Genomic DNA, 5626 nt, shown 5'->3' on the forward strand with positions numbered 1-5626 from the left:
CTGCCTGTACCATTGGTTCAGTTTAGGCAAACAAGGAGTTGTGTAATGTATTAATTCCTATAGAAATTAAAGTTTTGAAAGAAAGATGTGTTGTTTGTGTTGATTCAAACTGCTGCAGCACCAATTTCTATGTATTTATTTGAATGTTCAATGGAAGTGACTATCATATTTTTTTTCAAAAAGAGAAAGACAAGAGATTTAGCAGGAGAGAGGAATAACTTCTAGCACTTTTTCTATCCTCAAGAATCCTCAAAGTGTCGACAGCCAATGAACTATTTCTAACGTATCAAGTCTGTGGGAAAGGAGGTAACATTTTTAAGTAAACTGAAAAAATTAACAAATAAAAAAGGTGCTTAGCAAAACAAAGGGAATCAATGGAAAATTCTCCAAGGTTCAGCAATAGCGTTCAGAGGTAGAGGGCACAACATCAAGAGGTCGCATACAGAGAGAAGGAACAATGTTCAGAGAGTGTGTGGAGAAAATTGTGTAATGTCTAAAGACATTATCCAGAGCACAAGGTACAATGTCTAGACACAGCATCTGAGAGAGATGTACAAAGTTTACAGGCAGTGTCCAGACTGAGAGGGAACAATATCCTGGGGCCATGCCCAGACATGTGGCATAGTGGTAATATCACAGGTTTAGTAATTGAGAAAGCCAGTCTAATGTCATGAGAATGTGGGTTCAAGCCTCACTGTAGCAGATAGTGAAATTTGAATTCAGTAATTTGAAAAAATCTGGCCTAACCATTGTTGTTTAGAAAAAATCATTGTTACCTGGTTTGACCCTATGGGCAATAAATGCTGGCCTATGAACAAATCTTTTAAAAAAATTGAGTCATTGTGTAACTTTACAAAACACTCGCTATGCCTTAACAGGAAATCGGGTCCATTCTGAGCACTGCACTTCAGGTTTTAGAGGGGGGAATATTGCCTCCAGAAACCAGTGACTTCCATGCCAGGGATTGCTTAGCAAAGATGGAGCAGTTCTCTCTTGAGAAGGTCAAAAGAAGATTTGATAGAACCTCTAGTGGTTTGACAAATAGTTAGGCAGAACCTGCTCCCATTGATGGAACAGTCAAGATCCAGAGATCGGTGATGTAAGGCGACTGGCAAATGACAGAAAGGAGGAGATACGTTTATGCAGGGACTGGTCTTTTATCTGGAATGTGCTGCCTCAGATGGAGATGGAGGCCAATTCAACTGTGGCATTCAGAAAGTTTTATTTTTTAAATTCACTCATGGATGTGATATGAGCTGAGCCATTTATTGTCCATTCCTAATTGCCGTAGGGAGAGTGGTAGTGAGCTGTCTTCTTGACTCACCGTAATCCATTTTGTCAAAGCACACTCACAAAGCCAATAAGGAGTCAGTTCCTGGACTGTGACTTTGAAGGAATGGCGATATATGTCCAAGTCAGAATGGGGTGTGGTTTGGAGGGGGACTTGCAGGTGGTGATAGCTTCTGTCCTTGTCATTCTAGATGGTAATGGTTAAGAAGGCATTTTGCACGCTTGCTTTCATTGCTCAGACCTTTTAGTATGGGAGTTGGACGCATGTTGAGGTTGTACATATTGTTGATGAGGCCTCTTCTGGAGTATCATGTGTGATTCTGGTCGTCCCATTACAGGAAGGATATTATTAAACTGGACAGGGTTCAAAAGGATTTACCAGGATTTTGCTGGGGTTGCAAATGTGTTGCTGGTCAAAGCACAGCAGGTTAGGCAGCATCTCAGGAATAGAGAATTCGACGTTTCGAGCACAAGCCCTTCATCAGGATGAAGGGCTTGTGCTCGAAACGTCAATTCCTGATGAAGGGCTTGTGCTCGAAACGTCGAATTCTCTATTCCTGAGATGCTGCCTAACCTGCTGTGCTTTGACCAGCAACACATTTGCAGCTGTGATCTCCAGCATCTGCAGACCTCATTTTTTGCTGGGGTTGGAAAGTTTCAGATAGACTGTAACGACTGGGACTTTATTCACTGGAGGTTAGGAGGTTGAGGGGTGACCTCATTGAGGTTTATAAAATCATGAGGGGTATTGATAAGGTGAATGTCAAGGGTCTTTTCTCTAGGGTGGGGGAATTCAAAACTAGGGGACATATCTTTAAGGTAAGAGGAAAAGACTTAAAAAGGACATGAGGGCTGACTTTTTATACTATATGTTGTTCATATGTGGAATGTACTGCCAAAGAAAGTAGTAGATGCAGGTACAGTTACAATATATGGGCCAAGTGCAGGCAGGTGGGACCAGTTTAGTTTGGGATCATGGTTGGTGTGGATTGGTTGGACCAAAGGGTATGTTTCCATGCTGTATGAATCCAGTGGTTGAGGAATTTGGATAATTGCATAATCATCTGAAGAGAAAGAAATGCAAAGGTTATGGGGAAAAGACAAGGGAGTGGAAGTTGATGAATTGTTCTTACAGAGATGGGCCAAATAGCCTCATTCAAATGGCTATAATCATTCTGCGATTCTAAAGCACTTTCTCTGGTGTTTGTAATGAATTTGGACATTCTCAACACAATTCCAAAGAGGGGTTGAGCACACAATGTGAAAGCTGCATTATCCTCCTCTTCAGCTCCATTTGGGATGGTGTGATAGACTATTCGCAACATTTAAAACCTCAAATTGAAAGATGAACAAATAAGTTGTGATAAATTACTTGTTTACAATGGGCATTAATGCTGCTTGTTATCATAGAACAGAGAACGGTACAGCAAAGGAACGGGCTCTTCAACCCACGATGTTGTACTGAAAATGACGCTGAATTAACTAGTCCCTTCTGCCTGCCCTGGTCCATATCCCTCCATTCCTTGCATATTCATGTGCTTATCAAAATATCTCTTAAGCCCCCAGTCATGTCTACCTCCACCTCCATCCTGGCAGTACGTTCCAGACTCCTACTACTCACTGTGTAAAGAAATTGCCCCTCACATCTCCTTTGAACTTTCCCCCTCTCAGCTTATATGCATGACCCCTAGACATTTTAATTGTAGGAAAAAGATTCTGACCATCAACTCTAACTATGTATCTCATACTTTTATAGACTTCTATCAAGTCTCCCCTCAGTCCCCACTGCTCCAGAGAAAACACACTGAGTTTTTCCGGGAGGAGCAATTGATGCAGATGCTGGAAGCTGTACTAAAAATAAAAAATGCTGGGAATGACAGCAGGTCAGGCAGCATCCATGGACAGAGAGCAAACTAATGTTTTGAGTCTAGATGATGCTTCATCAGAGCCAAGTTTTTCTAGCCTCACCTTCGAGCTCATACCCTCTAATCCAGGCAGCGTCCTGGTAAATCTTTTCTGAATCCTCTTCGAAACCTCCACACCTTTCCTGTAAGGTAAGAATCGAACACAATTTTCTAAGGCCGAACCAAAGTCTTATAAAGCTGCCACATGACATCCTGACTCCTGTACTCAGTTCCCTGACCAATGAAGACAAGCATGCCACATGTCCTCTTTACCACCCTATCTGCTTGCGTGGCCACTTTCAGGGAGGTATGGACTTGAACCTCAAGATCCTTCTGTACGTTAATGCTGTTCAGGGTCCTGCTATTGACTGTATAAATTTCCTTAACATTTCATCTCCCAAAGTGCAGCACTTTACACTTATCTGGTTAAAATTCCATCTGCCATTCCATCGCCCAATTCAACAACTGATCTATATCCCGCTGTATCCTTTGACAACTTTCTACAACTCCACTGATCTTTGTATGGTGTGCAAACTTGCTAACCTACCCATCTATATTTTCATCCAAGCATTTATATATATAACAAACAGCAGAATCCCTGTACAGATCCTTGTGGAACACTGCTAGTCAGGGACCTCCAGCCTGAAAAACACCCTTCCACCACCATCCTCTGCCTTCTTTAGGCAAGCCAATTCTGAATGCACATGGCAAAGTCACCATGGATCCAATGCATCTTAATCTTCTGGATTAGCTTACCATGAGGGACCTTGTCGAAAGCCTTACTGAAATCCATGTAGACAACATCCCACTGCTTTGTCTTCATCGATTACCTCTGTCACCTCCTCCAAAAACTAAATCAAGTTAGTAAAACATGACCTGCCCCTCACAAAGTCATGCTGAATGTCCTTAATTAGGCCATGCTTTTCCAAACACTTGTAAATCCCAAACCTAAGATTTCTCTCCTTTAGCTTCCCAACCACCGATGTGAGATTCACCAGAGTTTCCGGGATTATCCCTATTTCCCATCTTGATCAGAGAAAAAAAACATTAGTTACTCACCAGTCCTCTGGGACTTCTCCAGTGGCTAGCAAAAAACACAAAGATCTTGGTCAAAGCCCCAGCAATCTCCTCTATTGTCTCTTGGTAACTGGGGTAGATACTATTGGGCCCGGGGGACTTATTCACCCTAATACTCTTCAAGAGATCCAACATTACTTTTTTCTTGATCTCAAAACACTCTAGCATTTTAATATTCTCCACACAAATCTCACTATACTCCATATCCTTCTCCTGGGTGAATATCAATTCAAAGTACTCATTTAGGATCTCGCCCATATCCTCTGACTCCAAGTACAAGTTCCCTCCTTTATTCTTGAATGGTCCTACTTTATCAAAACATTTGGTTTGAAACACAGCATTTTGGATGAAGACTCTAGGAGGTTGTCTGACCTGAGCTGAAAATGCTAATGTCCAGACAAAAGTACAGGGTTTCAGTCTAGATAATGGAAAAAATTGGCATAGGATTTGCAGTTTGCAATGAATCCTCACTGCTCAATGCAGTGCTATCTTACATGACTGCTATGGTCAGCCGTGCTACACATTCTCATCACTGGCTGCATAAATTATCAAGGAACATCGATGAATGTGGTGGCAAATGGAAGGAGCAACAGGAATAAAGAGTACTGGACTAATGGTAAGATTCTTGGTAGTGTAGATGAGCAGAGAGATCTTGCCGTCCATGTACATAGATCCCTCAAAGTTGCCACCCAGATTGATCGGGTTCTTAAGAAGTCATACAGTGTGTTAACTTTTATTGGAAGAGGGATTGAGTTTCGGAGCCACGAGGTCATACTGCAGCTGAACAAAGCTCTGGTGCGGCTGCACTTGGAGTACTGCATACAGCTCTGGTCACCACATTGTAGGAAGAATGTGGAAGCTTTGGAAAGGTTTCAGATGAGAGTTACTAGGATGTAGGAGGGAAGGTCTTATGAGGAAAGGGTGAGGGACTTGAAGCTGTTTTTGTTAGAAGAAGGTTGGGAGGTGACTTAATTGAGCTGAAAATGTGTTACTGGTTAAAGCACAGCAGGTCAGGCAGCATCCAAGGAACAGGAAATTCGACATTTCGGGCCAGAGCCCTTCATCAGGAATCTGAGGTGACTTAATTACTACTAGGTGACTTAATTGAGACATATAAGATAATCAGAGGGTTAGATCAGGTGGACAATGACAGCCTTTTTCCGCGATGGTGATGGCTAGCATGAGGGGACATAGCTTTAAATTGAGGGGTAATAGATATAGGACAGATGTCAGAGGTAGTTTCTTTACTCAGAGAATAGTGGGGTGTGGAATGCACTGCCTGCAACAGTAATAGACTTGTCAGCTTTAAGGGCATTTAAATGGTCATTGGATAGGCATATGGATGAAAATGGAAT

Source organism: Hemiscyllium ocellatum, chromosome 43 (genome assembly GCF_020745735.1).
Source record: "Hemiscyllium ocellatum isolate sHemOce1 chromosome 43, sHemOce1.pat.X.cur, whole genome shotgun sequence".
Lineage (NCBI taxonomy): Eukaryota > Metazoa > Chordata > Chondrichthyes > Orectolobiformes > Hemiscylliidae > Hemiscyllium > Hemiscyllium ocellatum.